This window comes from Camellia sinensis, chromosome 1 (genome assembly GCF_055761805.1).
Source record: "Camellia sinensis isolate YWXY chromosome 1, ASM5576180v1, whole genome shotgun sequence".
NCBI classification, from domain to species: domain Eukaryota; kingdom Viridiplantae; phylum Streptophyta; class Magnoliopsida; order Ericales; family Theaceae; genus Camellia; species Camellia sinensis.
This window is the reverse complement of record NC_138961.1, coordinates 239,887,353-239,901,195: the sequence shown is the minus strand read 5'-3', so window position 1 is coordinate 239,901,195 and position 13,843 is coordinate 239,887,353. Positions and strand designations below refer to the sequence as shown.

Below are 13,843 nucleotides of genomic sequence, written 5' to 3'. Positions count from 1 at the left end.
TTTTTAGAGTAAATTATGTTAATTAATTTGTTTTTCTATTGAGGTTCTTGGACAGATGGAGACACATGATTATTGATAGGGGTTGGTTGGTTGGTTAAAATTATAAGAAGTGAAAAGCTTATTGGCTGTGTGTGGTTCGAGAGTGAGGTTGTGGCCTGTGAGGTTGATTTCTACTATAAATATATTTTTTTCAATTATATATTTATTGGGTGTATTGAAGTGTAATATTTTGTTGTATCATTTCATTGCAGAGCTAACATGATGAGGTGGAGGCAAAGTTTTTTGAGAAGAGAGGAGCCGTTGAAACTAAATACCAGAGCACACTCCATATATATATATTATTAAAATGAGAAAATATTAGCAATTTTTATTTTTTTTTTTAATTTTTTGTATTGAGTTAACATATTGTGATTTAAGGTTTTTGTTTTTGGTTATGGAAAATTGGAAAATGAATACTGACTCACATTATGGTATATGTTTTGAAAATGGTGATGGATTATAGGTTGGTTTTTTTTTTTTTTTTTTTGGGTGAGGAAAAGGTTTGCTTTAAACAGAAGTCAAAAACATCATTAATTTTGATTTTTTTGAAAAAAAAAAAAGAAGGAAAGGTGGCATTTTTCATAAAACCATCGCAAAATGTCATTATGATTACATCATAGTTAATTCATCTGACGGAAATAGTCAACGGATGTTAAGAATTAGAGACGCTTTAAAAAACGTCATCTAAACTCATAGTGGCATTTTTAAAACGCCACAAAGATGTGGTGGCGGCCGTATCAGCGACGAATTTTTTAAACATCGCTTTATCTTTTTGCAGCGTCTTTCTGGCCTTTTGCGGTGTTTAAAAACGCTGATAATTTGTGATTTTATTGCAGTGTGTACGCATACAATTTTCCCTTGAGAAAATATCTTATTCTTGAATCGTTTTGTTTTCAACTGATTTTTTCTTTATTTTTTAGTGGGTATCTTAAGCCAGGTGCACACCAGACTAAGTTGACTTGTTAGACCTTGAATGAGTGTGCACCATTGAACTCCACCAATTACGAAGTGGACAGTCAGGCTTGTCCAAATGTGATGCTCAGTATGGCCGTCCAAGGGGTTGAGGGCGTGAGATTTAATTCATTTGTCAAGTCAATTTTTTTTTTTTCCTTTTTCCCTTTGTTATATTGGTCTCCTAACTTAATGAATACACCTGTATTTATATATTTGAAGATAACTGAGATGCACAAATTGAACAGTACTTGTTTGAAATTATTATTTGAAAAATACTTGAGACATCTAATTTATCATCTCTAAAAATTACTTTAAATGATGTGTTTGATAAATGGTAAATTTTGATTTATTAAACATTTCATCATGTAAGATCTAACTAGAAAAATTATTAATTTATCATCTCTAAAAATTACTCTAAATGATGTGTATGATAAATGACAAATTTTGATTTATTAAACATTTCATTATGTAAGATCTAACTTGAAAAATTATTGATTGCTTCAGGGACACCACGTGGTTATGCCCCTGGCCAATCACAAATCACCATGTCCCCTCATGTTCTCAAATTACCCAACACAAAATCGTGTGTCTCACTTCCTTTACCAATCACAATGCATGTGGAGCGCCACATAACGTTGCTCCTAGACCAATCAATAACTTTTCGTCTAACCTCAATGTCACATTATTATGGCTGGTTTAGTTAATGTTGTGTATTTTTTGAACAAAATATTGAGAGGATTTATAAATGAGAAAGCAGACTTCTTGTGAGAATCATCAAGAACACGTTTTGTACTCTTTTTTTTTTTTTTTTTTTTGGTTCTCTCTTTTTGTTATAAATCCAAAAATCGAGTTCAACGGTCGATTTATTTTGGGCCGTTGAATCTGTGCCCAATGATTCAACGGCTCAAATCATGATTTCAACAATCAGGAAGGTTCATATAGTAGTCTGTAGTCGACACAATAACTGTTGGGTTGACTCCTTGCACTGTGCCTGGGGTCAAGATCAACGGTAATATTTTTTAAAAACCTCTTGAGCTTTGATCTAAGGATGCATTGCATACATGATCTCATTATTTTAGAGCTACAAAATCCCAATCATGATTATTAATAGCATAACATCTTCTGTTCATTGTGCTGTATTAATAATAGCAGTGTCAGTATGCATAGTAGCTATTGTTCTTATTACAGTGCCAGCATCTACGAAAGCATCGCCATTTTCACCTCTGTCAATAAAGGCGAAAGCTCTACTCGATAGCTGTTGGTGGGGAAACTTTGTTTCAACAAATCACTGCGAGTTGATGGGCGTCACCTACAACGAGGTAGGAAGTGTCACTCGAATTGACTTTTTTTCTTCCCATTCTCTCCCCGGAAAGCTTGAAAACATGAATTGGGCTTCCTTACGAAACCTTGAATATCTCAATCTCAACAATTGTTTCTCAACTGGAAGCAGAAGCATACCTGACGAAATCGGTACTTTGTCAAAGCTCATGTACCTTGATCTCTCTTACAACTATTATCTTCAAGGTTTGCTACCTCTTACCTTGGGAAACCTCACCCAACTAGTACACCTTAACATATCTAATACTGAGATCACTGATACAATTCCTTCATCTATTGGTCAATTAACTAATCTAATCTTTATGTGTCTCTCTTCGAATCGACTTAGCGGTACCATCCCTCCAGATATAGGGAAGCTAAGCAATTTGGTTGAGATGTATATAAGTAATAACATCCTTAGTGGTCCAATTCCTCCAGAAATAGGACATTTGATGCAATTGGCTCACTTGGACCTTAGCCATAACTTTTTTATAGGTAAGATCCCATCTTCTACAAGTCAGTTGATTAACTTGAACTTTCTTGATATGTCTGCAAATCAGATCAATGACAACATACCTCCTGAACTTGGGCAGTTTCCCAGCAAAATTCAATATTTGGACCTCTCTAAAAATTTGCATAGCGAACCAATCCCGAAAGAGCTACAACAACTCTGCTATTTGGAGTACTTAATATTGGGTAGAAATAATTTGAATGGAGCAATACCTGTTGGACTTGCATATTTGCCATGGTTAAAGCAATTACATCTCTCCCACAATAATCTTTCTGGCAAAGTCTCATATTGTCTTTGCAACTTAATAGTTCATGACTTCTCATACAATCTGCTTGCGCATCAAATCTCAGGTAGATCTCTATATTCATGTCCATCCCAAGCATATGCCATTTCCAAAATTGCATCCTGTAGAGGTAATGATTCCTCATCCTATTGCTCTTTTTCCAAAAAAAGGGAAAGAAAACCTGTGCTTATTTTCCTAGTGCCTCTCCCTATCACAATATTCCTTGCCTTGCATTTGCATTTGCATGCTATTGTTGTCAAAAGACCCAAAAAATCCAAAACTGAGGCATGATCAATGAAAAATGGGGATATTTGCTCGATATGGAATTATGATGGAAAAATTGCATATGAAGACATCATTAAAGCAACAAACAACTTTCACATCAAATATTGCATTGGAATCGGCATTTATGGAAGTGTGTATAAAGCTCGATTGCCAAGTGGCAAAGTAGTTGCCTTGAAGAAACTCCATCGTTTGGAAGCAGAGGAGCCAACTTTCAACAAGAGTTTTGGAAATGAGGTGCAAATGTTGACTAATATACAACACCAAATCATGGTAAAGCTTTATGGGTTCTGTTTGCACAACAGATGCATGTTCCTGGTGTATGAGTACATAGAAAGGGGAAACTTGTTTCGTGCCTTGAGAATTGATGCCCAAGCTATTGAATTAGGATGGACTCAGGGGGTAAACATCATTAAAGCAATATCACATGCTTTGTCATACTTGCATCATGATTGCACCCCACCTATTGTTCACCGAGACATATCGAGCAACAACATTCTATTGAATTCTGAATTGGAGGCTTGTGTTTCTGACTTTGGCATTGCTAGATTATTATATCCCGATTCATCGAATCAAACCGTAATTGCAGGCACTTATGGATACATTGCCCTAGGTAGCATAAGTACTTTTTGTTGTTAGGAAAAATATGTGATTCCCACAAGTAAATCAATCAATGGGAATAAAAACTAATGCGGAAAAATTAAATCAAAAACAGCACAAGAATTTTTACGTGGTTCCCTCAATGTGAGGTATGTCCACGGGATCAAAATCCGATTCCACTATCAACCAAATAGTTCCAAACGATTACAAACGAGACACGAATGGTCTCACAAAAAACACCCTTAGGTGAATTCCAAATAATCACAAATAAATAAGAGGAAAGACCTCACCAAACAGATGAACCAAAATCTTCAAAATCAGAGTTGAAGAAGACCCAAAATAATAATCCAAATCAGTGTCACCAAATATCAACCGAAAACACACCACCACCGAATCAAAACCTCATAGCCGTGCTTGCCATAATGCTCATAAACGTTGGGTGCTCACCTTCAGAAAAGGATACCAAATTATAGGGCAACCGGACGGTCCTCTTTTTGTGTGTCGAACAAAAATAATATATATATTAGATATATATATTATTAAATCTTGGGTTTTGTAATCAAACCCTAATTGTATCCAAATTGAATTAGGTCTCCACAAATTAAATATAATATATAAAAATATATTATAATTAATACTAAACCAAATTAAACTCTTTTTCCAAAACCAATTGGGTCCCACACTCCAATAAGGAGGTATACCCAACAATTCTCCCCCTACCGACTTAGGTGGAGATATCAACCATATCCACCAAAGTTCGACACTTCAAATGTTTGTCCCTCAACAAAGTCTTAGTTAACATATCCGAAATATTATCATCCGTGTGAACCTTTTCGAGTTGCAACAATTTCAAATCTAACACATCACGAATCCAATGGTATCTCACATCAATGTGTTTCGATTTCGAATGAAAAGTAGAATTTTTGCTCAAGTGAATAGCACTTTGACTATCACAATAAAGCACATACTTTTCTTGCTTTAAACCCAACTCTTGCAAAAATTTCTTCAACCATAACTCTTCTTTGCAAGTTTCTGTAATAGCAATAAATTCAGCTTTGGTAGTTGAGAGAGCAACACATTTTTGTAATTTAGATTGCCATGCCACAGCTCCCCCTGCAAAAGTCATCAAATACCCCGAAGTAGATTTCCTAGAATCAATATCACCGGCCATGTCAGAATCAGTGAACCCATCAAGCATCGGCTTACCATCCCCAAAACACAAACACACCTTCGAAGTCCCTCGAAGATACCTTAGAATCCATTTTACCGCTGCCCAATGTTCTTTACCCGGATTAGAGAGAAACCAACTCACCACACCAACGGCGTGAGCAATATCCGGCCTTGTACAAACCATGACGTACATCAAAGAACCAACTGCTGAAACATAAGGAACTTTCAGCATCTCTTCCTTGTCTTTCTCACTTGTAGGACATTGATTCGAACTAAGTTTGAAGTGACCCGCAAGTGGACAACCAACCGGCTTTGCTTTATCCATGTTGAACCTCTCAAGAACTTTCTCAATGTAGCTCTCTTGAGACAACCAAATTAGTCCCTTTTTGTGATCACGAACAATTTTCATACCAAGAATTTGCTTTGCCGGTCCCAAATCTTTCATAGCAAAAGACTTGCTCAACTCCAATTTCAACCTGTTTATCATGGTAGAATCTTGACCCACAATTAACATGTCATCAACATAAAGCAAAAGAATAATAAATTTACCATCTGGAAAATTTTTCACAAACACACAATGGTCCGAAGTGGTTTTAGAAAAACCATTATTCATCATGAAAGAGTCAATTTTTTTGTACCATTGTCGCGGGGCTTGCTTGAGACCATACAAACTTTTCTTCAATTTGCAAACAAATTTCTCTTTCCCTTTTTCCACAAAGCCTTCCGGTTGCTCCATGTAAATTTCTTCTTCAAGATCACCATGAAGAAATGCGTTCTTCACATCAAGTTGCTCAACTTCAAGGTTCATACCTGCAGCCATGCCAAGTACAACCCGAATAGACGACATCTTTATAACCGGTGAGAAAATCTCGTCAAAGTCAATACCTTTCTTTTGCCCAAAGCCTTTCACAACAAGACGTGCTTTGTACATCAGATTCTTGCCATCATTCTTCAATTTGAAGACCCACTTATTTTTCAAAATTTTCCTCCCCTTAGGCAACTTCACTAAATCATAGGTGTGATTTTCAAGTAAAGAATTCATCTCCTCTTCCATGGCCTTTTTCCAATCACCTTTCTTTGCATGCTCAATTGCTTCTTGATAGCTCTCAGGCTCCCCTTGATCAGAAATTAACACAAACTCATTGGGAGGATACTTTCTTGAAGGTTGTCAGTCCCTTGTAGATTTTCTTAACTCAAGTTGTGGTGGCGGTTCTTGAGTTGGATGCTCTTCCTCAATTTCTGGCTCAACTTCATTAGGATTAGCATCGTCCTCCACTTTTTCAATAGGTGGTTGCACATCTCCCCCGTTTTCATCATCAACTGAAGATGAAGGAGATGGATCCATGTCAATGAGATCACTAATTTTTGGCTCCGGTTGATCACCTTTTCCAAAGTCTTCAATCGTTTGGTCTTCAAGAAACACAACATCACGGCTTCGAATGACTTTCTTGTCGACCGGATCCCACAATCTATACCCAAATTCATTACGCCCATAGCCAAGAAAAATACATTGTCTTGACTTGCTATCAAGCTTGGACCTCTCATCTTTTGGAATGTGAACAAAAGCTCGACAACCAAACACTCTCAAGTGCTCATAAGATACATCTTTACCGGTCCAAACTCTTTCTGGAACATCACCATTCAAAGGATAGGAAGGAGACAAATTGTCATGATCCGAACCCGCCCCTATGGGTTAAGGACATAACCGGCCAGTAATCCTGAGATTACTTACGGCCTCAAACCAAAACAGACATAACTCATCAGAGTAAAGGGGCCAAATGGAAGCAAAAATTTAAAGCTTTGTCCATAGAGCCGTGCTTAAATGCACATCAAACAAACTATACACGTATATGTTAATAACCCACGACAAAATACAATACCATAAAATCCTTTACAGACAGGATCATCCAAACTGAGTCAACCCATATCAAAACTATATACGGATATCCATAAAGTCCTAGCCAACAAGACAAAATATAAATACATAGCAAAATGGCAAGGATGGGTCTCGTGCGTGAGACACAAGGCTGACTCTCCAAAACTTATGTTGTTCCTGGCAGACTTCACTAGGGCTGGGTTTGGACTTCTCTTGGCTCACCTACAAACACATGAATGAGCGTGAGCAACAGCCTAGTGAATAATATCAAATACAGAAATCACATAACGATGTAGAACAACATGTCCCAAATGGGCTTGGGCCCAATTCACATTTCTACTTAACATATATATATACCTATACAAAATTTAGATCAAGTGACTGTAGTTCCAACATACTGGCCTTTGGCCCATTCAGGTTTCCATTCCTGTCAAAACGGCCTCCGGCCCACTCATTTATGTCAAAACGGCCTTCGGCCCATTCATTTATGTCAAAATGGCCTTTGGCCCATTCATTTCTGTCAAATGGCCTTTGGCCCATTCATTTACGTCAAAACGGCCTTTGGCCCATGCATTCGTGTCAAAACGGCCTTCGGCCCGTTCATTCATCTCAGAACGACCTTTGGTCCATTCATATAGGTCAAAAAGACCTTCAGTCTGTTCATTTATATCAAAACGACCTTCGGTCCATTCATTTACATCAAAACGACCTTCGGTCCATTCATTTACATCAAAACGACCTTCGGTCCATTCGTTCATTCATGTCAGACTTTTGTCCACAATCCCAATTAACAATTCATAAATTTTATAAGGGAATAAACAATTGGACATTGACAAGCTTTCAAATATTGATATTACTCACAGAGATTGGCTTGTGGATTTTCCCTGGAGCTTGACCCTACACATTTCATGAACACAAAAAGGGTCACTAACAATTCAATCTGTTCCTTAATTCACATATTCCTCATTAGGCTTTATTCATTTCTCATTAATTCATTTACAATGCTTAACATATGCCTAAGAGGGCTTACAAGTGAAAGAGAACGGAAAACAGAACTCAGAATGCAAAAACAGAATCTTAGAAAACAGGGTCCCCGCTCGAGCGTGGCCTTACCCGCTCGAGCGGACCCCTGAGGCCTGCAAAAGTACTGGATATGGGAAATTTACCCTCGAGCGTTAAATCTGGAACTCGAACGGAAGGCCTCTTTATATGGCTCCCCGCTCGAGCGCGAACTTACCCACTCGAGCGGAAGCCATGCCTGCAAAAAGTTCTGGATGTCTCATTTTTACGCTCGAACGCGACCTAGGACGCTCGAGTGGAAGTCCATCCTATGTAGCTCCCCGCTCGAGCGTGGACTTCCCCGCTCGAGCGAACATGAAGGGCTGTAGAAATTATACTGGGAGCACGTATTTTCCGCTCGAGCGGACTTCAAAATTCTGGAAAACCCAGAATGTGTTCTTGAGCTCCAATTCGGTTTTCAAGCCACAATACTTGCTTGCAATGGCTCAAATCTCAATATAATCATATCAACATGGTACTAATGCAAGATTATAACATTATAGAGCTCAATTTCTTGATTTATCTACATGCATGTCCCAAAATATGTCAAACTCAACACCAACATAACAAACTCATGCATTCAAGCTCATATCTTCTCAAATTGTACATGCATGTGATGAATTAGCCACATTCTCAACTTAGGTAACACAAATGGTGATCAAGACATGAGTTTCCTTTAACATTTCACATGGATTATCCACATTTGTGCTCAAACATGCAATATCAGGGTGATTTCCTACATGCATGCACATATTAGGCTTTAATTCAACAAATACAACCCAATTTCATTTTAACCCTACTCTTGATCACCAAATTAGCTTCAACACACAAAATAACAAACTATACTCCAAGAATTACTCACCTAGAAGCTTTGATCTCCTAAGCTCTAGTCAATTCTTGAGTTAAATCTCCAAGATTCCCAAGCTTTGAGCTAAGTTTGCTCAATTCTCTTCTCTCCTCCTCTCTACAGCCGTCTCTCTCTTCCTCTCAATAGTCTAACTCAGATTTTGAGTTCATAAGGGCTAGAGGGGAGTGTAATGCTATCATACAACAAGCCCCACTAACATAATATTTCAATATAAAATATTTGGGCACTAATTCATCAATTAAATCGACTTAATCTGGCCTGAATCAATTTTTCAATTAAATTTTACCGTAGGCTCTAAAAATTACACTAATCACAAAGGCGTAATCAATTTCGGGTTCTGTGGCCGATAAGGCCCTCAATTTAATTTCCAAAACTGATTATTCAGATAGGTATTCCTACGGTGAACAGATTAGACTTCAAAATCACAAACATTCACATAATGGCACATAAAATCATGCTAAACACATAATCATACTCAAATTAAGGACCAATTAGCATATTACGGGGCAGGGGTATCACACAAATTGATCACGTCAACCGCTGTCTTCAATGTCTCACCCCAAAAGGATCTTGGCAATTTAGCTTGTGAAAGCAAACACCTTGTTGTTTCCACAATGGTGCGGTTCATCCTCTCAGCAACTCCATTTTGTTGAGGAGTCTTCTTAACTGTCTTTTGGTGCCGAATACCTTGGCTGCGACAATACTCATCAAATAGCCCAATGTATTCACCACCATTGTCTGATCGGATGCACTTCAATTTCTGCCCTGTTTCTCTTTCAACCATGGCCTGAAAAAGCTTAAATACTTATAGAACTTGATCTTTAGTTTTCAGTAGAAAAGCCCAAACTTTCCTTGAATAATCATCAATGAAAGTAACAAAATAAAGTGCACCACCATGTGTTCTAACTTCTAAAGAACCACAAACATCTGAATGAATCAACTCCAAAACATTTTCTTTTCTAGAAGCAACATTTTTATGAAAAGAAACTCTATGTTGTTTACCCGCCAAACAATGAACACAAGTTTTGAGATGTGTACCTTTCAAACCGGGTAGAAGGTCTTTCTTGAACAAAACTTGTAGTCCTTTTTCACTCATATGGCCAAGTCGCTTGTGCCACAATTCGGTAGAATTATCATCTTCCAGTGCATTGACAACACCTTTACAAATTTTTCCTTGCATCGAATAAAGTGTATGAGTCTTCTTACAATTAGCCACCACCAAGGAACCCTTTGTGAGCTTCCATATTCCATCACCAAATTTGTTGTTGTAGCCTTCATCATCTAGCTTCCCGGTAGAGATCAAATTGAGACGAATGTCGGGAACATGCCTCACATCTTTAAGCAACAACTTGCAGCCCAAATTTGTTTCCAAGCAAACATCACCCATGCCAATAATCTTGGACAAACCTTCATTACCCATTCGAACAAAACCATAATCTCCTTCGGTGTAGGTAGTGAAGAAATCAACCCGAGAAGTCACATGAAAAGAAGCACCGGAATCAATCACCCAATTGCTCTCTTGGCCCACAAAATCGATACAATCATCTTCACAAACGACCATAAGATCACCATTGGTAGTAACTGTCGTTGTGTCTTCTTGGTTCTTGTCCACACTTTTGTCACGCCTTTTCTCCTTATTCTTGAGCTTTTGGCATTCCCGCTTCATGTGCCCTTTCTCATGGCAATAATGGTACTCAATGTTTTTCTTTGAAAAAGAACCATCTTTCGATTTGTCACGACTTTGATCACGACCATGAGGAGTCTTACTCCTCCCCCTTGTTTTGCTTCGGCCTCTCACAACAAATGCTTCTGAATGAGAGGAACCTACTGATTTTCTTCTAGTTTCTTCATTCAACAGGCTACTAGTGACTTGCCCCATTGTGACAACTCCATCGGGCGCCGAATTACTAACCGTCACAACCAAAGTCTCCCAACTTTCGGGCAAAGAACTAAGTAGCATCAAAGCCTGCAACTCATCATCAAAAACAATTTTCATAGAAGCAAGTTGGTTAACAATACTCTTTATTTCATTCAGATGTTCCGGAATAGGGCTGCCCTCTTTATATTTTAAATTAACCAATTTACGAAACAGAAAAGCTTTATTTGTGGCTGATTTCCTATCATAAAGGCCTTCTAATTTTTTTCATAAATCATGTGCTGAAGTTTCAGTAGCAACATGATGAAACACACTGTCATCAATCCATTGACGGATAACACCAACGGCTTTTCGATTAAGCCTATTCCATTCATCATCTTTCATACCCTCGGGTTTGCCACTATCACCCTCAATGGGTCCATACAAATCTTTACAAAATAATAGGTCACCCTCAATGGGTCCATACAAATCTTTACAAAATAATATGTCCTCCATTTTAGTTTTCCAAGTTACCCAATTGCTTCCATTGAAGCTAGACATACGACTCACATTCCCCTCCATTGATTTACACAAATAAATAGACCCAAATAAACCGTAAGCTCTGATACCAGTTATTAGGGAAAATATGTGATTCCCACAAGTAAATCAATCAATAGGAATAAAAACTAATGCAGAAGAATTAAATCAAAAGCAGAACAAGAATTTTTACGTGGTTCCCTCAATGTGAGGTACGTCCACGGGATCGAAATCCGATTCCACTATCAACCAAATAGTTCCAAACGATTACAAACGAGACACGAATGGTCTCACAGAAAACACCCTTAGGTGAATTCCAAATAATCACAAATAAACAAGAGGAAAGACCTCACCAAATAGATGAACCAAAATCTTCAGAATCAGAGTTGAAGAAGACCCAAAATAATAATCCAAATTAGTGTCACCAAATATCAACCGAAAATACACCACCACCGAATCAAAACCTCATAGCCGTGCTTGCCACAATGCTCATAAACGTTGGGTGCTCACCTTCAGAAAAGGATACCAAATTATAGGGCAGCCGCACTGTCCTCTTTTTGTGTGCCGAACAAAAATTATATATATATTAGATATATATATTATTAAATCTTGGGTTTTGTAATCAAACCCTAATTGTATCCAAATTGAATTAGGTCTCCACAAATTAAATATAATATATAAAAATATATTATAATTAATACTAAACCAAATTAAACTCTTTTTCCAAAACCAATTGGGTCCCACACTTCAATAAGGTGGTATACCCAACACTTTTTCCTCTATACATAAATTATTATTATTATTATTATTATTATTATTTGAAAAGAAGCAAAAAAATGGTCTGAAATGTTTAAATATTAGTAATTTTTTTCTCACTCATTTATTCATGATAGATAAAAATTTCATGGAATCACACTTCATTAACTTTTTTTCATTGATCTTTTTATTTGTGCAAAACTTGCCTACACCATGGTAGTGACTGAAAAGCGTGACGTTTATAGCTTTAGAGTGGTGGCCCTAGAAACAATCATCGGAAGGCATCCAGGAGAACTGCTCTCATTGTTGGCATCATCCTCTGCTCAAAACATAATGCTAATTGATATCTTAGACCTGCGCTTTCCATCTTTGACTAATCCAGTGGCAGTAAGGAACATTATTCTAGTTGCTGCAGTGGCATTTGCATGCGTGTTCTAAACCGAGATCACGTCCAAAAATGAAAAGCGTATCTCTTGAGTTTCTTTCTTGTAGGAAGAATTTGGCTACACCTCTTCATGCAATTTCACTACTGCAGCTATGGAATCCAGAAATGTTACATCCTCAATCATCTAACGTGGTGCATCCACAATCATTAGTGCAGTGAATCCTACATGAATCTATTAATATCTAACAATTATAAATGTATCATGTCAATCAAGTAATAAATAAAATATGATATATATATATATATAATAAGTGTAGCTGCAAACAGAAAGCCAGTTCCATAATTAGGATGGCTTTCAGAGTGGATAGTAAGGCTGAATGCAACTTGTCCAAATGTGATGCAATGTGCACCAGTCCAAGGGGTTGAAGGAATGAGATTTAATTAATTTCTCCAAGCCTTTTTCTTTTTTCCTTTTTTCTTTTTTTCTTTTTTTTGTATGTGATATATTGGTCTCTTGACCTAATGAATACACCAGTATACATTTGATGATAATAATTGAGGTGCACAAGTTGAACAGTTTTGCAGCATCGTAGTTGAGTGTGAATTTATTCTGTTACTTTATAAATATATATATATATATTCCTGTATCCCTATAAATGGTACTCAAATATTACGAACCTTCCTTGGGGATGATGCATATGAAAGAATCATGCTATTTCCTTGCAATATTGTGAACCTTCCTTGAGTAATGAAGTACAAACTAATTTTATTTTTTATTTTTTTGATCTGGGCGAATGCTTTAAAACAAAACACCTATGAATGAAGATGACTTTTACTTACAAAAATGATATTATCACATCATTCTTGTGGCATCTTACAATTTTCTCTTTTGAGAAAGTCTCTTAATTATGAAAATGTTTTGTTTTCAGCCAACTTGTTGGACCTTGAATGAGTGTGGTCCATTGTAAACCATACTAATTGCCGAATAGGCATTGACCAGTGCCCCTTGATGGAAGCCATAGTGAAAGGCACAAAAGAATGGAGACTGGTCTAGAGAATCATCCATAACATGTGTTACGCACTTTTTCTCTTCTTATGACAAGTCAAAGTCGGGGTCAATGTAAGTCAATTCATTCAAGTCAATGACTCCCTGTGCCTGGCTGGTCGTCGTAGGCACCATTACCAATACCAAAATATTCTTATTAACAACCTATTTAGCTTTGATCATGCATGCCCATTATTTTAGAGCTGTTACAAAGAACCTATATATATTTGCTTCAATTATGGGTGAAAAAAAACATTTTGTCCTCTGTTTACTCTCAGGTACTCGTGGCTTATGCATGGTGATGAC

The 13,843-nt window shown here is 37.2% G+C and overlaps 1 pseudogene; it reads left to right on the top strand.

Moving 5' to 3' along the window:
* The first annotated feature begins 3,398 nt into the window (after positions 1-3,398).
* LOC114278827 (MDIS1-interacting receptor like kinase 2 pseudogene) lies at positions 3,399-12,711 on the top strand (annotated as a pseudogene).
* The last annotated feature ends 1,132 nt before the right edge of the window (positions 12,712-13,843 follow it).